This window comes from Cupressus sempervirens, chromosome 11, assembly GCF_028749045.1.
Source record: "Cupressus sempervirens isolate cs-2001-9-10 chromosome 11, ASM2874904v1, whole genome shotgun sequence".
Classification (NCBI taxonomy): Eukaryota; Viridiplantae; Streptophyta; class Pinopsida; order Cupressales; family Cupressaceae; genus Cupressus; species Cupressus sempervirens.
This window is the reverse complement of record NC_143128.1, coordinates 204891771-204917342: the sequence shown is the minus strand read 5'-3', so window position 1 is coordinate 204917342 and position 25572 is coordinate 204891771. Positions and strand designations below refer to the sequence as shown.

Below are 25572 nucleotides of genomic sequence, written 5' to 3'. Positions count from 1 at the left end.
TTGTGCTTCAAACCATCAACAAAATATATATCCTCAGTATTAGTTTTACCATCAAGAGTTATAGATCCAATACCTTTAACTTGACATGTTGTATTATTTCCAACTCTGACAATGTCTCTATCCCAACTTTTGAAGTCAACAAACTTGTTCATATCATCGGTCATATGATGTGAACAATCACTATCAATTATCCAATCATATTTCTTCTCAACCTATGACACCAATGCTACTTTTTTTGGACTTTCTTCTTTAATTGCCACAAATCCAATTTCATCATCACTAGCACTTATTGCTTGATCATTAGAATAATTTTCTTCATTTACATACAAAATCTCTTTTTCTTTTCTAGGTTTGTAATTTCCTATGTACTTTTTCTCTCTTTTAGGACAAATAGATGCATTATGACCATATTCATCACAAGTCCAACATTTAAATATTTTCTTACCTCCTTTTTTCTCTTCTTACCAAAAGGGCCACTCCTTCAATCCTGCTATCCTCCTCAAATTTGTTGCTGCTAGCAAAGTCTCCTCTAGCACTTGTGCTTCTTGATAAACTAGGTCAAATATTCAAGGCACTAAAAGCTATCTCTATTTTGGTCAACTCTTTGGACTATCTAAGCTCATTCTCAACTACTTCAAGTCTTCCAAGCAATGTCTCCTTTGTGAAATCTTTGGTACAAGATATCAACAATTGTATCATTTGAACTTCTAGCTTAAATGAGGGTGTTAAGCTCTTCAATATCTTCCATATAACCTCATCATATTCTTTGGTTCCTCCTTGAGATCTAATACCTACTGTAATTTTTGATATCCTACCTATGTATGTTCTTATAGATTCATCTTCCATCATCTTAGCATCTTGAAATGCACAAATCCAACTTTGTAGCCTAAATTTCTTAGAATGTTCATCACGTTCAAAATTGTTTTCCAAAGCTTTCCAAATCAAATGTGATGTGGCAAGTGAATTTACCTAATTTTATTGAATTTTAGAAAATATGGTCAATAGTGCTTCTCTAGCTCTCATGTCACACGTAAAAAGATCTCTTTTTGCCTCTGTACAAGTTTCCAAATCATTTTCGATAATGATTGTCCTTTTTGTTTTTGTCAAGATCCAATATCCCAAACCCATACATAGTAGATGTGTCTTCATATTTTCCTTCCAATTATCATAATTTGTTCCATAAAACTTCAAATTGTCTTTCCTAAACATGCTTTCCATGGATCTTCCAAAGTTGTTAAACTTTATCTTCAAGGACTTGATGCTGTGATACTAATTGTTAGAAATGATAGTCAACCAAGATAGCTAGGGGGGTGTGAATCAATTATCCAACAATTAAAAAATTTTGACTTCTTTAAAAAAACTTAACCATTCAACCAAAGTAAACAACAACCATACAAAAATGCACATAGAAAATTACACTAGATTTGAGGACTAGAGAAACCCTTGATCAGAGGGAAAACCCCAGTGAGAATGATGCCCACAAGATGACATACTAATATAAATATTTCTTGTTAGAGGATGGGCCCTATTAGGAGTCTATTACAACATTTAGTACATATGAGTCCCTGTTAGGAGAGTTTGAATCCTTGTTAGAAGATTCCAACCCTATTAGGAGTTGTCATACAATGTATGCAAGATGAGCCCACTACCCAAACATGCAATTTCAACTACAAGAAGAGCTCACTACTCAAACAAGTAATTTATTGTTACGTTCTTCTTTCTTTTGTTTTGTCAACCAAAACAATCATTCTAAGACCTTGTATACTAGGTCATGAACCTTAGATCACTCAACAAAATATCAGAAATGATGTTTCCTTCACTTCTGCTTTGCTCTACTCAACTTCACATTTTGCTCTTGTACTGCTTACAAAATTTCTTTTCCATGTCATACTTGATAAAGGAAAATGTTCTTCCTTTATATCAAGTCCATAAAACAAGTTCCTAAGTCAGTTGTTAGACCTTCTCAATTAATAATTATAGGATTGCATTAAAAATATGTTACACTTAGCTATAATGTTAATATTCTACTTTGCAACTTGAATAAGTTTTCATACATGTAATATTATGATGAGTGAACTTAGCCATGTCATCACCAACATTTCTTCCTAATATCCTCAACCTCGCTTCTCAAAATAAAAAATCTACTAAGAGATATAACAAGTTTACTAGAACATGCCTATGTAAACTCTATCTCAAAACAAACATGACCAAAACTTACATAAATTCTTCCAGACTTAACATTTCTTCTTTTGACATTAACTGCATATACTTGATACTCAGAAGTATCTCCCATAAGCTTAGATAGTTACAATAATCAACTAGTCATCCGTACTAACTTGACATTTTCGTCATTCTTCTATCAAATACTACAAAAAACTACTATGTTGACATCAATGAAAAACTTAGTCATGAATGTAACATATCTACAATACTCCCCAATAGGAATATCATCAACATTCATGCTTCCAACAATTTCTCAACAAGATCTCATGGTTTTTCTATAGTGCAGGAGGCATTTTCTTCCTCAAGTGGGACTGAGGCACATATAGATTCACCCAACTATGATGTTGGTGATGTGGGTGTTTTAGTAGAGTTAGTAGGTATGAGTTTATGCTCTAGTATTATTGATTCACATCCTAGTGTTGAGTCATGCATGTAGAGTCAAGAGTACATAGTTGAGGCTTTGTTAGGAGATGTCAATACAGATAGTATGGACACATCTAATGATCCATTTGATGATACTATGAGATGCACTAGGTATGACACCCCTTGTCAAATAATGGGTGATGAATCTAAGGAGGTTATGGATGAGTCCCATGATCAATGCTTATGCGATCTTACTATTGAGGTGGAAGCTAAGACATGTGAGGAGATTGATATGGCAAGGGCTTCCATTTCTTTGGATGAGAAGTTATTTGAGGTACATAGTAGCTATATCTTGGATGTAGAGTTGTGCAAGGATGATAGCACATGTATGAATGATCTTGTGGTGAATAGTTCTAGTTTAGTTTCCTATCACAATGTATAGTGAGACATGGAGCTTGCATAGGAGTCAGGGGTTATTATAATGCTATCAGAGCATGCTTGTAGAATGTTTGATGAAATGTCAAACAATTGAATTATAAAAGAATTTTTTATTTGTTAAATTTATAACCTTTTGGGGTTATTATAGTGGTATCAAAGCTTTCTTGCAAAGTGTTTGAAAAAATTTCAAACAATTGGATTTGAGAAGGATTTTGTATTTCACAAAGTTATAATAGGTTGGGGTTATTACAAAAAACACTTTACACACAAGGGATATATATATATATATATATATATATATATATATATATATTGCAGATTTAAATTATGTTTTCTTTCTAAATTCAAAACTAAAAGAGATATGCTTGCAAAATCCAAATGACTAACAACAAATGTTTTTGTATTTTTTTTTGAAACATAGAGCATTGACTGTAAATGAGAAAATATTCATCTAAATCAATAAGACATTAGGGAAAAAAATTATGATGTAAAAATCTGATATAAATCAGATAATAAATGACTTCTAAATTGTTACACATGCCCTAAAATATTCAAATCTATCCTCCATGCAACACAAATGAAATATATAGGAACCTAAAAAACTGCTTAAGAAAATCTAGATTTTTACTTAGTAAGTTCCTATAGCAAGTTACTATAGCGATGCCATTGTAGCAATGTTACTATAGTAGTAGTATTGTAGCAATGGTACTGATTTGTCTTCTCCAATAGCTCCAACCCCTTGGAAGATATTTCACCACCTCAGTTATTGAAATTAATGAGAGTTCATTCCTAATGATCAATGTAATAACTACAGAAACCCTTGGCTCCACAAGCTATGTGGAAGAGTAGATGACAACACATTTGATGCTCAACAATGAGGTTTCCCTCCCTATTTTTTCTTTTCCTCCAATAGATGGACCTCCTTCTAGAAGAAATAAAATAATATTCAATTTCTCCTTATAGAAGATTCTTTTAATTTATTTATTTAACTTTAGTGACTTTTAATTAAATTAATTAAATATAAAGTCACCTTTTAATTTTAATTTATTTAATGACTTTATAAGAAATTAATTTAATCAATTTATCCTTGTTTCTCCACTTAGCCTTTGGAGAATCTAACAGCTAATTACTCTACTGAGATGCTAAAAAGATGGGGACATTACAGTTTTCCCTCTCTGAAATTGCTTGTCCTTAAGCAATCCAACAACACAAGGAACTTCAACCTCCAACTGGATCCCAATTGAACCAATTTCATACCACTAACATCATTAGGACTAGCAACATAACCTACAGTATAACACTCAAAACATCTGGTAATAATGTAGGAGTTAGAAAATCATCAAAAGAAAACCCCACAAGAAATATCTTCATCCTAGACCCCACCCATATAATATAAACTAGACTGGAATGCTGATCAACAATATGTTGAAGAGACATAGCTATAGGAGAACCATATGCACTCATACCAACTGTATCAACAATAGGTATAGCCACATTAAAATCTATGGACACAAGAACATTACCAACTACTGTGACACAAAACTAAATCTTTATAGATGATGAAAATTGAGCCCAACTCCACTCAGTTGAGTGGTCAACATCAACCTCAAATAATGGATTGTCATAAGACAATGTTGCATCCATGTTGAATATAGAACTATCCATGAGGGGAACACCAACACTTTTTTGATTGATATTATAACATGAATCTATCACTATATCACCCACCTCATCAAAAATAACTAGTGTACTATCATTAGAGCACACATCTAAAACCACATGCATATTGCTAAACTCCTTGTTGGATGGTTCAACCAACACAAAAGTGGCTACTGATATGGGAATATCCTTGCATGTTACTACTCCCACTATCACTACATTTACATCAAATACATGGTCTTGGGAACTCATGCAAATGACTGCATCATTTGACTTAACTTGACATGAATTCTCATCACATTAAACCTTAATTGTGTCCAACTCATGCAGTGTCTCATAAGAAATATTTAGAAAATTTGAAGCCACAACTACGTCATCATATCTCTCTCTTCAAGTGATATCATGCTTTACTCAAATCTTAGATTTGAAGTCAGTTGGGTCATCCATTTATGATTTTGATTCATCTCATTTACTAGCACCTCCAACTATTTCACAATACCCTGTATCTCAGAATCTCTATCCCTTGGCAAAGAAGTACACCCTCTATAGGTATAATGAATATTGAACCTTTTGTCACCATCCATAATGCTAAAAACTAGGTCCTCTAACTGTGGGTCAATAGAAAAGTGATGAGAACTCCTCACAATGTAATATCGATAAAAAATCCCAATCTTTGTCAAGGGCTCATCATCATCAAATTGGGAATCAGAAGATGGATCCAATCTCTGAGTCTAAACAATTGGCTGGGTAGGATATTGGGCAACCCTCTCAACAAACCCAACCACAAAATCTCTATTGGGAAGCATTGTAGCCAAGGTCTCTACAATCTTCGTCACCAATCATTGTATAGCACAAGAGCCCTGAATGACAATACCCTCAGATATACTGTATGAAACCTCCTAAAAATCCAAGCTCCCAAGAGAACACTCCATTAATGACTTAGTACAATAGAAATTATATGTGGAAGCATCAATCTGCTCCCTTGTAATCTACAATTGATCCCTCCAAAAATGTGATAATGCCAACTGTCCAATGCTACCAACCATATGAAAAGAACAAATAGATTCACTTCTAGTAGAAGGAAAAAAATCACCATGAGAGCCCATCTCCACTGATTCTCTCACCTCCTCTATACATACTACACCCATATTCTAGCCAAATGTGTTTGCCACATCATCACATCCCTTATGCTTAATGGTAGAAGCAAACCCACTACCAAGCACAATATGTAACTAAATAGGATCTAGGGTTGGTGTTGATTGTACCCATTCTAAATCCATAATATCCTCATCCAATTATGATTGTGACTCCTGAAGAGCCAACTAAGTATATTGAAGGAAATCCACAATCACCTTAAGCTCCCTAGTGAACTCAGCCATCTCCTCCTCTTTCCCTAACAACATCTCATAGTAGGTGCTACCCCACTCTAGAAGGTAATCCCTATTAGCAACTAACTAAGAATAATTATACTTTAAGATCCTTATAGCCTGTCAAAGTGCATGAATGTCTACTAGAGAAAGAGTACTATAACCATGCTCATCAAACATAGGAGCACCATAACCAGATGTAGCTAACATTTGACAGATAGCATCATAATGCTCAAGAACTAAACAAATGTCACTATCACTCACCTTTAGCTGATAAGTAACATGATGCCTTTGTAACCCCAAAAAAAAATAATAGAAATGACATTATAAACCTAATATAAAATGTGCATCTACAACTACTTATGACAACTGCCTTTACAATGCCAAATGACCAATTTAATGATGAAAATTAATTGTAGAACATGACATATAAATCGTCCAATGAAGGAAATGAAATTGCAATCATAATCAAGCCAAGTACTATAGTGTAGGTACTATTCAAAATATTGTTCATTTCACTATTCACGACACTATAACAACCAAAAATAAATGTACTTTCCAATTTAAGCACAAATAGAACTCCAAAATGAAGCTCTCTTGAATGCCAAATTTAGTGGATGTTTTACCACCTCTATTGGTTGCAACATTGAAGAATTGATGCTCTCCAATGACTAACTAAAATTAGAAACCCTTAGTTTCATCTCCCAAGTTTACATCAAATACAATTTACAATAATTAGATGCATGCCAAGTGTTTGACAATATACCAATTGGCTATAAGTGCACATATTTCATTTAGAATTCATCTATACATATTTGAAAAGGAAAAAGAGAATTGCATATGCATTTAGTTGTTTTCTTAGATATAGTAGTAATCAATTACTAGCTTTTATATTCACTTTGATATCATTTCAAGCAAGCATAATTAGTCTAAAACTTAGAAACAACAAGCATAGAGATTGTATTGGAAGTGTTTGACAATTTTCCTTGACCTAAAAATGAACAAGTTGAGGTTTGAATTGACAAAGGATATTATAGTGGTATTAGAGCTTGCTTGCAAAGTGTTTAACAAAATGTTAAACAATTGAATTTGAGAAGGATTTGGTGTTTCACAAAGTTATAATTAGTTGGGGTTATTGCAATGGTATTAGAGTGATTTCTTGCCATCTCGTGGGGTAGGAAATTTATATTATTGTTAGATTTGCTATTGCATTTGGAGTGACAGTACTCTAGCATTTTCTAGCCATGGATAGACATAGGAGAACTGGTAGTTCTAGAAGTTAGTGGAGTAATCAAGAAGTTAGCATGAAGATGAATGCTTTGTAGGAGAGTATGGAGAGACTTAAGCTTCATCAACAGAGATTGACAAAGAGCTTGTCAGATCTAGAGACAATTTAAGGGCAACAAGGTATATGGCTTCTACCTCTAGAAGGCCAAAATTGAGGTTGTAGGGAAGGAAGCTTGAGTTTTCCTTGATAGGAGTCCCTAATGCATGTATACCTATATTTAGTGCAACACCTACTAGTCCTATCTATAGTATTGATGTTGGAATTATTTAATAAGGACATGTGGTTGTGTCAGTGGTAGCAGAGGATAGTGGCACTGAGCTTTAGTAGGTTAAGTCTCCTAGAGCTATTGCTAGAGTTAGTGCAGAGATAACTAATGTAGTTGTTATCACTAATACTTTTGGCTCTCTCAAGGATAGGATTATTATTGGAGATTTGTATGTGAGATCTCATGGTGTTGCTACAGTTTAAGAGGTAGTTCCTTCCTTAGGTGGGGTTGAAGCACGTATAGAGCCACCCAGTTGTGATGTTGGTGATGTGGGTGTTTTAGTAGAGTCAGTAGATGTGGGTTTATACTCTAGTATTACTAATTCACAGCCTAGTTTTGAGTCATGTGTGTAGAGTCAGGAGTATGCAATTGAGGCTTTATTAGGAGATGTTGATGTAGATAGTATGGACACATATAATGATCCATTAGATGATGCTATGAGATGTAATAGGTATGACATCCCTTGTTAGATATTGGGTGATGACTCTAAGGAGTTTATGGATGAGTCTTAGGATCAATTCTTATAGGATCTTACTATTGAGGTGGAAGCTGAGACATGCAAGGAGATTGATATGACAATGTTTTCCATTTCTTTGAATGAGAAGTTATTTGAGGTACATATTAGCTATATCTTGGATGTAGAGTTGTGTAAGAATGATAGGACACGCATGAGTGATCTTTTGGTGGATAGTTTTGATTCAATTTCCTATCAAAATGTAGTTAGTGAGACATAGGGCTTGCACAAGAGTCAAGGGTTATTACAATGGTATCAGAGTGTACTTTTAGAGTGTTTAAAAAAATGTAAAACAACTAAATTATAAAAGAATTTTCTTTTTGTTCAAGTTTTAGCCAGTTGGGGTTATTGCAGAACCTAGGTCATAGAATTAGCTTTCATTATGATAGGATTAATTAAGAACTCTGTTGTTAATACTGCCATTGGTAAATGAACTAATAGTTGTTCCTATATCAAAGGAAAACAATGTATAATCCTATTTGTATTTCATTTGTTTCATTTAGCAAAACATCTCTTATAATTACATATAGATTAATTTTTTTTTTCTTAGTTCTATAGGATAGAAATGAAAATTAAAGAGGTTTAAATCATATACCTTACAAACATCATTTCAAGTTTACATCCCTAGTTGATTAAGTAAATGGGTCTAATGAATATTTTTGGATGCTAATTTGGATGTACAATCCTTAAACACAAATGTTAGTTTCTACTTCAATCATTTTACCAAAATTTTTTGGCACCATTTCCAGGGATGGTTTCAATTTAAACATTTTATGAGGGTTATTTTAGGAGTTTTCATGCATAATAAATTGTTCAAAGTTTCATTTAAAGTTCAACTTAGTAATACTTTATCTACATGCATAGACAAAGAGACCGCCTCAAGAGATTTCTTCCCCAAAATGACCCATTCCAAATAGAAGAAATTGTGTACGATGAGCAAGAAAACCAACACCCTAAAGAAGACCAACCCTTTGAAGAAGACCAAGCTCATGCAGAAGAGCCACCATTTGAAAATCCTTTTGCAACCTATCATGTAAACTTCCCTTCATCATCATCAGATGAATAATTAGGCTTGAATAACCTTTTTGTTACCCCTATGTATCAGGATAACCCTTTAGCTATTTTCATTTATCAGTAAGGATACCCACCATCACCACCCAAAATAGCTCAACCTACATTTCCATTTCCCATACCTAACATATAGGATAAAAATAATCTAAAAAATATTCCTACATCTACACTTCCCAAGTAAACTTCTCTCTTTGAATTTGACATTCTTTATAGAGGCTATGACTATATAACTAATGCTTATAGGCTGAAATTGTTTTCCTCTAATCTGAAATAGGAAGCTCTAAGATGGTTCATGGATTAGGAGCTAATGCTATAATAGACTAGGATAGAATGATGAACTTGTTTCTTTCCAAATATAAAGACTATTATAGAGGGAGTATGGGAGGAGATGATAGATTCAAGATGCAACAAAAGGAAGATGAGACTCTTGAAGATTATTTTTCAACATTCATTTATAATTTACAAAGGAATACTAAACATCAATTGAATGAGTCATCTCAAAATAATTTTTTCTTAAGGGGTGTGGAGGACAATTTTATGCAAGCCTTGGACCTCATGGGTAGGGGAGATATTAAAAAAAGTACATGGGAGGATATCAAAAGATATTGCTAGAATTACTCAAGGGCTAATGTAAAGAAAGGAAGATGAATTCATTCTAATTCCTTGAAGACTAGTGGAGTTGGTGTATCAAAAATTGATCTTTCAATTTTTTATCTAATTTCAAGCAAGATATTATTAATAATTTTGCAACCTAGTTGGATATAATGCAAGCTAGAAGAAAACATGAAGAAGTTGATGCTATATTAGTTGAGTTTTTCTCTTGCTATCGAGAGAAGAAGAGAAATTGCAAGTGTAAGATGGTTGATAATTTGGAGACTCAACCACAATAGATGCATGTGGAGTTCAAATTAATTAATGACAATGGAGATATACTATACATTTCTCAAAGGAGACTATGGGCTCAGAGATGAGGTATGCATCAAGATCCTCTCCAAAATTTTGGGAATTATAATAATCAATTGCAATCTTAATTTTTCAAACCCAAATCATTGGAATAATTCTTGGCCTCATTAGTCTCAAACTATGTGGATTAACCAATCTTGGAAAAAACCTTCATGTGACCAATGGAAACAACCAAACTAGAAATCCCCTCCACAACAACAAATTTGGCAACAACCTAATCAAAATTGGCAACCACAATCCAATCAATAGAAAGTCCCAAAAAATAATTGGCAACCATAATCTTAGTGGTGGCATAATCAATAGTATAATGCCTTGCAATAACCTTAGCAACAAGCTTTAATACCAGCTCCTCCTGTATCCAATACCTATCCACCCAAAAAAACTCAGTTACCTACTTAGACAACACCAAATCTAAATAATGTGCCTGATCAAATGCAAGTATATTCTTCTGATGATACTCAACAACAAACCTAGTCAATCAATGATATACACCTTAGGTCTAGAACCACTCTTCCAAATCCCAAAGTCTAGTAATAATAGAGGTTACTTCAATAAGTCTTGAATGAAGAATCCGTTCCTATTCCATAACAACCTCCTATACCTAAGTCACCACCATTTCCACAAAGACTTGCTCAATCATCAATTCCCCCTTAAAATCCTATTGTAGAGGAATTTATCACTCAATTGAAAAAAATGAGAGTCAAAATGCCATTGCAAGATGTACTCAAGGAAATTATAGCATATACTAAAGATATTAAAGAAGCTTGTATAAAACAAATTGGCATAAACTATAAGGACCTCAAACAGTCTATGTCAAGGGTCAGTCATCTGACCTTATGCTAAATAAATTGATAGTTCCAAAATATTTTGATCCAGGTAGTCTAATTATTATAATACATATTAATGGAATATAGGTACCAAATGCTTTGATAGAATTAGGTACATCTATTGATGTCATGACTAGGGAGGTACTTTTCCATCTTAATATTCAACTTGGTGATAGTTCTACAGTTAAACCTAATGGCATTATAGAGGATGCCATAGTTACTTTGGATTCTTGGTAGTATCTAGTGGATTTTTTCATTTTATCACCTAAAGAAACTTTAGGAAAGAAACTTTAGGAGGTTATCCTATTATCCTAGGATGATCTTGGTTAGCTACAATAGATGCTTGCATTGCTTTCCAATTAGGAAAACTAACAATATCTAATGGATCCACTATTGAGAAGTTAGCTTTATTTTCTCTTGCTAAACCACTCTTGCAAGATGATCAAGTTGTGTGGCATACTTTAGGAGATGATAAACTTGAGGTAAACTCATTATGTCAACTCAAAATGATTGAAATAAACCCCTATATGATTCCTCATAATGATGATGATATCCTCACAACCATCTTGTTCAAAGAATATGGTAAAAATTTCACTCTATGTATTGACTAGAATTATTCATTATAGATAATTCTTCCTCCTAAAGATACACCTAATTTTCCTATAGCCACTAGTTACCTTCATACCTTATTAGCTCATGAAAATAAGTCTTCTAACTTCAATGAGTTATCTATAGTTGATGAAGTCACTAGAGTTAAATTTAGCCCAGGGAAGGAGCTCTATATCAATAAGAACCTTACTTTTAACAATTTGGAAAGTACATGTAAGCTGCTATAACAAAACTAGAAAGAATTTGCCTGGGATTTCAAAGACATGAAAGGACCAGACTCGAAACTCTTTACTCACAAAGTTTACATTACACCTAAATGTAATTCTATCAGATATCCCCAATGAAGAGTCAATACTGTATGACATGATATTGTGAAAAATAAACTACAAGAACTTTTGAATGTTGGATTCATCTATCCTATTTTTGATAGTTAGCAGCTCTCAACTTTGGTATTTGTGCCTAAAAAAGGGATAAATGGTGAGTATGTGTGGATTATAGAGAATTAAATGCAACAACTAAAAAGGATCATTTTCCCTTACCTTTCATTGATCAAGTTCTTGACAATTTGGCTAGGAAAAAGTATTTCTCTTTCTTGGATGGATTCAATGGGTATAATTAGATACAAAAAGCATGAAAAGATCAAGACAAGAAATTTTTTACCTATCCCTAGAGCATACTTTCCTATTTAGTATTACCCTTTGGATTGTGTAATGCTCCTACTACCTTTCAATGAGCAATAATAAGTGTTTTCTTTGATATGTCCGTTGGCTGTATGGAAATCTTTATGGACGATTTCACTATTTTTGGCTCTACTTTTGATTAAGCTAAATCCAATTTGGATAATTTTTTGAAAAGATATCAAGAACACAACCTTTCATTAAATATTAAGAAATGTTATATGATGATGGAGGAAGGAGTTGTATTAGGTCACTACATTTCTTCAAGTGGCATTCAACTTTATCATCAAAAAATAGAGATGATTATCACTTTACCTACACCTAAAAAAAAAAAGGATGTTGGAATATTTATAGGTAATGCTGGTTACTATAGGATATTCATAAAAAGATTTTAGCCAAATAGTAGCTCCACTCTATGATTTGTTAAAGAAAGGAATTTTCTTGGGGTTTAGAATGTGACAAATCATTTTAGCACCTTAAAGATGTCTTGATTAAAGAACCTATACTTAGGGGTCCCTATTGGAACATTATATTTCATATTCATATTGATGCTTCAAATTATGTTATAGGAGTTATGTTAGAACAAAAGGAAGAGACTGAAGAATATGCCATCTATTATATCAATCAAAATCTACAAGAAGCACAACTAAACTACACTGACATAGAAAATAAATTGGCAGTTGTGATTTATGCTCTTAAAAAGTTTAGACATTATAACATTGGATGTGAAATCTTTGTGCATACTGACCATGATGCAATCAAGTATCTCATAAATAAACTTGCTATTTTAGGAAGACTAGCTCACTAGTTATTACTTATGTAGGAATTTGATATAAAAGTGATAGACAAACTAGGAAAGGTTAATGTTGTGGTAGATTTCCTTTCACACTTGCAAGTCCCTAATGATCCTACAATTATTGATGATAAGTTCTAAGATAAACATTTATTTTATTTAATAGCACATAATCTATGGTATGCTTATATTGTTGAAAACATATTGATACAAGTATGAGAATATGTGTCAATCATTGTTTTGTCACTAATTTCAAACTTGCTACTTGGTGGTACGTCAATTGCTTAGATGATTTAAGTATTATCATTTGTTTGATTGATGAAGAGGATTTGATCAAATAAGGTAACAATAGCACCTAGAGGAAAGGTTGAGTTATGATATGGAAAAGGAGTACAAAGATCAATTATGATAGTGATATTATAGTGCATTGATTATCTACTTAAGGTTGCAAAGGATGGATATACTGATTAAGTTTAGAAGAACAATTGAGCAAAGTCAAAGTTCAATGTATGCTGAGTGATATAGTGTAAGCCAAGTAAAGTTTACTTGATGCTGAGCACTAGTAAATTTTAGTTCATGCCAAGTGATTTGATAGTGGATGTTGAGAAATGCAGTGTTTCAAGCATCAGAAGAAAATTAATGCTAAGTGACAACATTATGAGAAAGATCATGAATTTGATGAATCTGAGATGTCAAGTTTGATTTCTTAGATTGTGTGAACCATGTGGAAGATAAACTTGATGAGCTGGTGACACAAAATTCAAGATAAGTGTAGAAGAGAATAAAATGAAAATATGGGTAGATTCATTGAATCCTACCTAATCAAATCTAACCCTAAAATGGATGATAGAGGATGAACGATAAAAGATCTAAATTTTCTATCTATAGAGATGTCTAGTTAGAAGAAAAGGTTATTATGGGAGAGAACCTAAGGAAGACAAGGAGTCTAAGGTATTGCTTCATTTAGTGACCAAATAGAAGAGACTGCTATTGAAAAGAAAATCAATAAGGCTTAAGGGTATGGATGCTTGAAGGGTGGACAAGCTATCAAAGTTGAAGTGTGTGAAATCCAAGTAGAATGGAGGACTAAAATGAAGATCTGTAATCTACAAAGTGAGTTATGAGTTGTTATCAGATCAAGTCTCACTATTGCTTTCTAATCATTGTATCAGTCTAGGGTAAATCATTTGGATTAAGGTTTACCTAACATTCATTTGTAAATCCTTTAACTAGGGGACATTCCAAATGAATGATCTAAAGTCCTCTAACAAGGTTCACTCCTAACAGGGTGATTGAAATCCTCTAACTAGGTCACATTTAATAGTGTGCACTATAACCTTTAATAGGGTTGGCCTTTCACAAGGTATCACTTTAGAAGAGTGAGAATTAGTAGTATGTTACTAGTGGTTTTTCTCAAATTGGGTTTCCACATAAAATCATTGTGTAAAATGTGTCATTGAATCTATTATGTTTCATGCTTACATTTATGAAAATTTGATTTGACAATAACCTACAACTTTAAGTGATTGTATGATCTATTGGATGTATGCATGATGAATATGTTTTATGGATATGGGTTCACTAAGATATGAAATTTTTTATTTGTACATCTGGACCTTGGATAATTGATTCACTCCCCTCAAGTTATTCTAAATAATTCTAACAATTGGTTTCAGAGGTATCTGCAAGAGGACTAGTTTGAAGGTACTAGAAGCAAAAGATCAAGATGTCAAAAAGAGAGGCACCCAAACTTAATAGAGATAACTTCCCTACATGGCAAAGTTTGATGAAGCTACAACTAGGAGGTCTTGGAGATCATGCACAATCTACCATCGCCACTGAGCATGTTGATCCTGCTAGAGCCCTAACTGCCAAAGATCTAAAAAAAAAGAAAGAACACAACTAGGAAATGTTGGAGATTGTATCTGCCCTAAGTTATGTTGAGTCTGATGACATTAAGGGTTGTGATAGTGTAAAGAAAATGTGGGACACTCTTCATACTATTTATGGAGAAGAACCAAATGTTTTTAGAGTCAAATATGAGAGTCTTAGAGGTAAGTTCGATGATATGAGAATGCAAGAAGGTGAGAATTTTGCTCAATATTGCTCTAGGATAAAAGATGTCATTAATGCAATAAGAGGAACTAATGGTAAGATAGATGATGAGACCAAGGATAACTTTAGTGGCTAATAATTACCAATTGGCTAATCTCACTCATTGACAACCTTAGATTTGACTAATATTTTTTGCACTTTTGGGGTATCCATGTCACCTAAACTTTACCAAAATTAGTCTCATACTTAGGATAATCACCAATTATAATACAAAAGTATTTATATATTAGTGATGACTTTGCCAATGAATCTTAGTTTTCTATGTAGTAAATTAAATATTTTTGTGTATAATTTTCAAGGCTTGCCTTAATTAATGGTCATATTTGCCAATATTTGGTAAAAATTTAACTTACATTACAAATTAATTATATATATTTGACATGTGTCTCTATTCTGAAGACTTTTCATGAAACTTTTAATCCTTTCTGAGTTTATTGTGAAATAGATTTGATTGGGGACAAGTGTCTTTACTTTGGGAACTCTTTTTAAAACTTGGTATCCTTTTAAAATTTTGATTTGAAATAGGATTTAGGCCATTGATTTAGGATCATCTAATGATTAAAAAAATTAGGGGTGCTTCCCCTAAACCACCATTTAGTAATTTGGAGGGAAACTGTAATTATAAAGATGGGCTAAATTTAACCTTAAAGTTTTATAATTAACTAATAATCATATAGTAATAATAATAATAATAATAATAATAATAATAAATATTGTTTCTCAGTATGTGTACATAAAAATGGGCTAAATTTAACCTTAAAGTTTGATAATTAACTAGGCACCATATACTAATAGTAATAAAATTATTGTTTCTCAACATGTGTACTTTTTTCAATAATTTTCATCAATAATGAAAGATTTTCCATGATTTTATAGAATTTTTATATGATTGAAAAAAATCACCAATAAAATTAAAAAATTTCTTACTTAAAAATAAAAATTTGCCAATAGAGATTAGTTTTTTCTGTTAAACTAATGTTTGATTCACCAATTTTTTTTATGTTTTTCAAAAGGGGGGTTTCTTAAAGTTATCCTTGGATGAGATTGTAATAAGAAAACTTTTAAGAACACTACTACCCATCTATGCTATTAGAGTTTTTGCAATACAAGAACTGAGATGTATAACAAGTTCTAATCTAACTCTTGAAGGTCTAGTAGGTAGGCTTATTGCTTTTGAGCTATCTAATTATGATAATTTCAAATTTGACAATGTTGAATTTGATTTCAAAGCCAAGTTGTCATTTAAGGAAACTAATGGGAAGAAGAAGAAAAAGGTAAAATATGTTTCCAGTGGCAGTATTACAGATGAGGAAGATGTAGAATAACTTGAAGCATTACTAGAAAGGAGATTTCATAGAGGTAAAGGAAAATTCAAAGGTAAGTTACCTATCATGTATTTCAATTGCAATGAGGTTGGTAATATTGCTGCTAGATGCCCAGAGAAGAAAAATCATACAGGTGGTGACAAGTACAAAAGTAGAAGAGATGAAGACAACAAAGATTACAAAGAAAAAGGCAAGAAGTCTTGCTACATTGTTGAGGAGGAAACCAAAGATGAATATGATGATCATGATGATGAAGTGGTGTATGCTAAAATGAAGGATGATTCTAATGAGGATGAGGAAACTTCACTGGTGTCTTGTGTGAACAAGAATGATAGATGGATCATTGATAGTGGGTGTTCACATCACATGACTGGAGATAAAAGTAAGTTCATTACCTTGAATAATTATGATGGAAATAGTGTAAGGTTTGGTAATGATGTACCCTTTCTAATAAAAGGAAAAGGTTCTATCAAACTCATAGAAAATATTTTCTATGACAATGCTTATTATGTTGAAGGACATAACTATAATTTGTTGAGTATGTCACAACTAAATAGTTTAGGTTGTAAGGTTGAGTTTGAGAACAAGATTGCTAAGATATATGATACCAATGGAAAACTAATTAGAAAAGGTGATCAAAATTGGGGGTAATCTATTTTACCCTGATATGTGTAAGCCCCTATCCTAGTACCATATTATTATCCCTACATAGCATGGATATGGTTAGAACTAGGAAGTGTGACGAGGTGAGGTGTCATGTCCTTATCTCTCATGCATGGTGTGTGAATTATAGATTGTCATCATACACCTTATGATAGAAGGAAGATAAGTAGGTTCTAGGATTTAGGTACATCATGATTGGCATCTTTCTTATTAATATTGGACTTGAGATCTTATTAAGACTGATATACATTATAGTTATTTGTTATAACTATTGTATTTGAAATGTCGTTAGGTTGGTAAGCTATGACCCTATGGAGTAAAGACTCGAGATATTGTGATTTAGAAAACTATTTCGATGGGTTAATACTATGTTATGATCTATTAGGATAGTTTTTTTAGGAGACCTTTGTGAAAAAATGAATTAACACCCACCGATAATAATTAAAGACATAAATTGTTATCAATTTAGATAAAGGCCTACTCAGTAGAGCTCGACATGATGTAATTATAATAAGTCAATTGACATACAAGTAGCATTAGGTGGATAAGATACAATGAATGATGATTAAGATGATGATATAATATATGGACTAATAGATATAATGGGTTTACCTAATGACTGATTTTAAACCTATGCAAACATGATTGTGAAAACATCCCGATTCTTGATATTAGTGATTTTTAGAGACATATACCATATAATGTAATATCTCATAATGATAATGAGATAGTGTTAGTAATCAAACTATATGTGATTGAATCAAAGAATACTAGTTGTGATGATTTCATTTTTGTGGTTTTAACCTAGGGTATGTAATCAAAACTAATTTTCATGATTGGTGCATTTAGCAATATAGATCCAACACTTCATTATTTTGATAGGAAATGGATTATAATGTGGTTCATAATGTTAGTTGGATTATTTGATTAGAAAATTAATGTTGATATGTAGATTCTCACATTTTAACATTTCAAAAACTTTATATGAAAATGATTGAGAAATATAAGTTGATTATGAAAATTAAGTATGTTAAAATTGATTATATGATTTATGATTATGTGTAATGTTCAAATTTTGATATTTTAACATTTTGAATGCCTTATTTGAAATGATTAAGTAAAGGAATTCCATTAAATTATGTTAATATGGATTATGTAACATTTAAATTAATATGCATTTATGATGTGTATTTTATATGAGCTTCTTGGACTACTGATGCTTGTGTTTAGTGTGCAGGAAGTGGAACCATGGAATTTCTTGGGGGAAACAAGTTCCAAACCTAGGTGAACATAGTTTAACCAAGGCAAATCTTTGGAAGATTCAAAAGGCTGGTTGTGATGTATTTTATTTAGTAAATGTAAGTTTTCTTGTATGTGGAAATGTTTAATCATAAAGATGCATTAAGGACATGTCACGGTGATGTGGAATGTGCTTTTATGTGTCACTTGACTCTTGTGGATTTTGTGTGCAATGACTTGTCATCCAGGGTTTTGGTTATGGTGGAATTTCACCTAGAACTAATTACCTTGCTAATGAGTAAGTAAACCCACTTGACAAGGTGTAGGATGGATTACAATCAAAGGAAATTTGAATTTTATGGGGCCCCTTTACCCATGCATTCTTCCATAAATTCAAAAATTGGAGTTGTCACATGTGCCTTCTCCCATGTTTCCACTAAGTCAAATATAGAAAATTTAAATGGAGACAAGTTTGTAAGAGGAAGTGGCTTGGTGTCTTTGCTAAAATAGTTAGTGAGAAGGCCTTATTAGAGAGTCTTAGACAAACTAGTGGGTTGTTCACCCACTCTCTAAGTTTAGAGATAGTTAGGGTTTGGAGGGAGATTAAGCGAGCTCTACAACAACTATCATTGCCTTTAGCTTGGACCAAGGTTGGTGCTTCAAACCATGTTCATTTTTCTTCTCTTAGTTTTGCATAATTAATCTGCAAGCATGGAGTATGTGTCATGGAAACATGTATTGTATTGTAGATTGTGGTATTGTGTTGTGACAATGTGAATGTTGTAATACCCCAAAATTGGCTCATTGCCATTATACCAATTCTAATAAATTTTGATCAATTCTAAGACCTATTCTAATAGGCAACTCTCATTTTGCTACTCGCTATTTGACTTAATTGTCAGATGCAGAAAACCCTAATCTGCATTCATCATGCTTATTATTTAATTCCTATAATATGCACTCATATTAGCCACATTAAACCTATTTGATTTCAATTTAATTTAATCTAAAGTATTAATACTTTATTAAATTAAATTATCTCCTAAGGCTAATGTACTACAAAATTAAATTTATTTAATTTAATAAATATGCCTATTTTAATTAATTAAATAAAATTATTTAATTAAATAGAAAAGCTATTTCTAATTAATTAAGAAAAGTTATTTAATTAAATAGGAAGCCATTCCTAATTTATTAAATGAAGTTATTTAATTAAATAAGAAAAGTGTCTCTAATTAATTAAATAAAATTATTTAATTAAATAGAAAAGGTATTTATGAGAGCATATCTCATTTTATAAAATAAATATTCTTTCTAATTCTTCTCTTCAATTCAAAAATGGAAATTCCTAGATAACTACTGATCAAATTAGAAGTGATCTAGATCACTTGCTGTCTAACTAAAGTCTATCTAAGTTGACTGACTCTTACCTTCAAATCTAAGTTAGTTAACTCCCTTTAATTTTGGAATCTTCCACCTTAACTGAACCTCATCTTCAATCCTGACCGTTGATTGAAATTGATCTCAACCATTGATGGATTCCAAGAAAATCTATTTAAGAGACCCTCATTTCTTCATTTTGAGAGGATAAATTGAATTGCTATCAAAGTGCTATTGAAATTCATACTCACATTTGCTCATATTTACTCACATTTTGCATACACTTGCATCCTTAGTTTAATTTCATTTAGTATAATATGCATATGGTTAATCTAGTTTCCTTTACTTGTTCTTAGATTAAATGCATATCTCATTATAGACTACATTGCATTCCCACATAGATTAGCTGCATCTCAAATCCTTCATTCTTAGAGGGTCTAGTTGCCTGCACCACAATTCTAAAGATATTAGAAAGAAAAATCCCTTTAGATAGAAGGCAATAGGTCAGCTTACAGGGCTAATCTTGGGCGAACAATTTGATGTTCATTCCAGGATGAATTCACATATAATGATCGTGTTGAAGAGTGTGTGTTAAAAAGAGGCCAAATATTCACGTATTACATTTTTGGCGCCCACCGTGGGGCTGAGAAAATCAAATTTTCAGGCCTTCTTTGCATTTTAAAAATTATTTTTCAAGCTCTCTGTTCATACAAATTCAAGAATCTTCATGTGAGACATTCCATTTTCAGGCGAGGATTCTGAATCTTCGAGCGAAGATTCTTTCCGATTTGCATGAGAAAGTGCCCGAGCGTGCAAATCTTCATGCAACACCTTGTTTCTTCATGTGGGACATAAAAATATTTTGCATAGCTCTGCTAGAGATTTTGCGTGAGATCTTGTAATAATAGCCTTTGTTTCAAGCATTTTCACTTTGCAAGTTACTTAATTTCCTTAATGTACTTTTCTTGGAATCTGTGTTCTTTTATTTCTCTGATTTTTTGCAGCTTAACTATTGTCTACAGGATGATTTGTCAAAGATTCCTCATACAAGCCACTTAAACATGGACTAACAATTTGCTTGCAAGATGACTGACAGAGATACGTTTGATGAAGACCAAATTTGAAACCCACAAAACATTATGTCTTCTTTTCTTGCTTTCCAAACTAGATTAATTAGGGGCTTGTGAACTTCCTAGGGTGCAAGACAGAAGAATAGGGGATTATGCTGTTCACCACTTGGAGGTCATGACCAAGGGTGAATCAAAAACCCAGACACTTTTGAAAGACAACATTTTGAAGAAGGCAAGCGGCTTAGTGGTTCTCCAGTACTTGTTCTCTTCTATGATAAAATGGTAATTTTATTTTAAGGGAATCCAAAATTTAAGGAAGAATAAGTCTGGATTGATTAAGCTAAGTTGGAAATTAACCTATTTTGCATGTTTGGGTGAGAAAGTAAGGTAGAGGAGTATGCTCTTTCCCCTTGAGGGAAATTAGAAACTTTGACCCTTGCAATCAAACCACCAGTCCATGTCAATCCTTTAGAGGGCCTGTCAGAGTGATCCAACCTTCAGGAATGACCCAAGTGAGCACACTCCTTTCACTGGAGATTTCAACTCACTATAATCAAGATGCTTTATAGAGCAAAAGATTCCAAAGCCAGATTAATTTCTTCCCCTTGATTCTTGATATCGCATATCAAGGGGAAGCTCTATCTGTGCACTAGTTGGTGTTGGCCCCTGGCTTGCTAAGAAAGTAATGTGCACTTTTAGATGCCGGCATGGGTTGCTGGCCTCAAATCCACTTGTGAAGCCACCGAGGATTAATTTGAATGGAAGCCAAGTAAAAACCTCTTAGTTAGAAGCTACCCAGTTCACCTCCGAAAGGAGGCATAATATTTGTACAAGGAGGGGGAAGAATCTCTCTTATAGAACTCACCATAGACATGCTATTGGATGTTTGAAGGTGGTATATGCACTTGTCCCCTACCACAAGGGTGCTTGTTCAGTGTATACTATTGAGTCCTTTGAATATACCAAAAACATGGGTGCCCTCTAAGGGGTGACATAGCTGTGTGAGGTACATGCATGCACATAAGATGTGGCACAAAGGTTTTTCCTTCTCTACCAAATTTTGTTTTTAGGGATAAAAGCATGCTTTTTCTTGATTCATAAACAAGTTCAAAACTGTCTACAATGAACAAAGGTCAAGACTTCCCTATCCTTTTGAGTTTCTTTGCCCTTGGAAGGATTGTTTTCAACTACTACTTGCTTTCCACTATCTTATTCAAACAAATTGCCTTGATTGAGTCCTGAAACATTGTCCAAACATCTTACAAGGTCAACCTTGTTGTCTATCTAATTGAATTTGTCTAATAAATTTTCCCAATATGTCTAAATAGTCTAAAAATCTCTTTAAAATCCAACGCTATTGTTAATCTTGTCTTAATTTTTGCACAAACTTGTACTTTCTCGCACAAGAATTCATCTTTTCACACAACCCAATTCAAGTCTTCATGCAAGATCTTGCATATATTCACATGAGATCTTGCCTCTATCCTTAGTTATCTTGTCATTTCTTTGCATGAGATAGAAAAAGTCCTCATGAAAAATTAAAATGTTGTCATGAGTATTCGTGCGACCCAGTGAACTTCCTCGCATGGCTTGTAGAGGATCTTCGCGCAAAATCCTGCTCTAAAAATGTCAAATTAGTTAGTTTGACCAATTTGCGATCTTAGTCTAGTCAGTTTCCTATACTAAGTTGTCCTTTTCTATCTATGCACAGTCCTGAATAGTGGCATTTAGTTGAACCAAAGATTTGTGATCTGCATTTTGACTAGTCTTACCTTTTGCTTCTCTGGATTCTTGTTTCTTAATGCTTGTCATACTTTGTGTTATGATATTCATAACCTTTAGCTATTCTAGCTTTCAAATTAGAATACTCGTGCCTTATTATATGACATTCTTGTCTTACCCTATTGAGACTCAGTATTAGTGTAGTCCTTGTCCAAGTTCTTTCTTTTTATCCTTGTCTATGACTGTCACAACCAGAAGTGACAACATTTTTTATCCTCTTAGACATGGGCAAGGTCATGCCAGGGGTCATAATCATGGCAGAGGTCGCTTACCTTTTGTTACACAATTTGTATCTAGTTTGGCTAGTGAGGCATCTTCACAAACTCCCTCACCTGCCAGGTCGCCTCAAATTCAATGAACATTTTTCATAAACTTGCAACAAATTAGGAATCCTTTATATCAGGAGGATACTGAGATAGGTATAAGTCTTGCATCACCAAACACAATGTTTGATTCCTTTTTCAGAGGACCTTTTGAAACACAACACACTAAAATTGAACATGTTTCTATAATGACTAATCATGAACCTAAACATGGTAGTTATAGTCGATATCAAGAACCACCTAGGAATGGCATAGAGAAAGAGAAAGACCATTACACCAATGAGGAATAGGAAGAAGTGGAAATACTACCTGAACACATAGAAAAATGTCAAAGAGACAAAAACTTTCAAAGGGTCATGGGAATCCTACTCAATGAAGAGAAAGAAAAGTACTTTCTCAAACTTTCCCAAAAGGGAGCTAAGCTACCCTCTCATTTCAATGTGGAAACCATTATCACGCTTGAAGAAGAAATTGAGACTTCTAAACTCCAAAAACAATTGAAAATTATGCAAGACCAGTTGGCTCAGATGATGCATGAAAAAGAGAAATCCACAAAAACATACACATTAGATGCTCTTTGTCCATTTTCATTTGACAAAAGCATAAACATGCTACCTATCCCATGAGCCATAAAGCTACCCAAGTATGACAAATACTTTGGTACTACTGATCCCCAAGATCACTTTCAGGAATTTGGTGCTTTGTCTATGGAGTTTATACATGATCAAACATACCTCATGTGTTTATTCCCTAGAAGCCTAGGTGGTCAAGCTTTGGAGTGATTCTCACATTTACCTCTTGGTATCAAGACATTTGATGAAATTGCTAATCTATTTGTTCAATAGTATTCTCATAACATACAACACCCTATCAACATTTGAGACTTATTCAACCTTAAACAAAAAGTTGGAGAACCTTTTCTCACATTCCTCCAATGGTGGAGACAACTATACACTAAGTATTCTCACAAAATTCTAGAAACGAAAAAGCTTGATATTTTCACTAATAACCTCCTACTTGATTTTAGATAAAGAGTCCAACTTCAAGGTCCACATACCTTTGAAGACATGATCACATAGGCTATTCATATCGAGGAATTTATGGTCAAGAAAGGTGAACTTACTCTTTAGAAGGATGCAAAACAAGGTTCTACTTCTAACAAGGATAAAACCAAATATGTCAACAAGAACCGAGAAATTGTACATGACGGAGTCATTGACAAGGTCACACCCAAACCTACTAAAGTGGCATTTATCTCACAGATGGACTCAAAGCAGCCAAAAACACTAAAAAACCTCCTCCTAACAATAAGACATCTGGGAATAAACCAAGAAACTCATGCACAACATGCCCCAAGCGAGATTATACACCTTTGGGAGAACCTTTGGATGTGGTTTACAAAACATTGCTACAACATAATATTATTTCACCACTAGATAATCCTTTTTCCTATGATCCAAAACCACATCCACCATGGTGGAATGAAACCTCATTCTATGAGTATCACCAAAACAAGGGACACAAAGCTAGTAACTACATAAACTTGTGCCATAAAGTCCAAGATATGATTGATGCTGGTGATCTTGTGGTAGATGGACATAACAAAAACTTGGACCACAAAGCGTTCAAGGAGCCTTTCCTAGCTTATGAAAAAGGAGAGACTTTGAAGCCACAATCCAACAACAAGGTCAACTATGCATATTCCAATAATGAAAATGTCATCAACATGGTTGAACCTATGGATTTTGAATACTATGACATTATTACCATTAAGGAAAAACAAGATAATGAAAAAACCAAGACACCATTTTTCTTAAGGGGCCCTACTCCCAAATCAATGGATAATACACCCTCACAACACTGTGCTAATGTTGGTACTCGCTCTCATGCCAAGTTGGTGCTCAAAGGCCTTGCGCCTCCTACTTCAGATCTTAAACAAAACAAAGATAGAGCACTTGCTAATCCATCTAGAAAAGGTGCAAAAACCACAACAAACTTGACAACAACTAGTTATAGTGTTCTTGATCGATTGAAATGAACTAATGCTTAGATTTCTATCTTTGAGCTAATTAAAATCTCGCCTGCTCATAGGTAGATTCTAGAGAAAGCCCTTGCTGAGGCAAATGTTCCTCAAGATCTTGATCTTGAGTGATTCTAATCCATGGTAGGTCACCTGACCTCACCTTATCTTATGACCTTCTCTAAGGAAGATGACAAATTGCTGAGTCACCCACACAATCAACCTCTACACATCAAGGTTATGATCCATCAGACACATGTTCATCGGGTACTCATTGAATAATGGTGTTGGCCTAAATATTATCTCTACTACTCTTCTTTGACAATTGAATTATTTTGAGGACTCTATTGATCCTCGATGAAAGATCACTATGAAAGTGTATGATGAAGTGGAATGAAAGTCTCTAGGTCTTGTGGTTTTACCCATTCACATCGGTCCTGTAGAAAGGGATTTCACTTGTTAGGTGCTTGACATTCCCTTGGCTTACAATATTTTGTTAGGACAACCATGGATACATGAGATGCATGTTGTACCATCCAAATACCACCAATGCATCAAGTTCCCATTCCATGGCTCCAAAGTTACTATTCCTGCCACT

The 25572-nt window shown here is 33.4% G+C and overlaps 1 pseudogene; it reads right to left on the bottom strand.

Moving 5' to 3' along the window:
* The window catches only part of LOC149528886 (uncharacterized), a 72945-nt pseudogene extending 49952 nt beyond the window's left edge, over positions 1 to 22993 (bottom strand).
* Positions 22994 to 25572: the final 2579 nt, after the last annotated feature.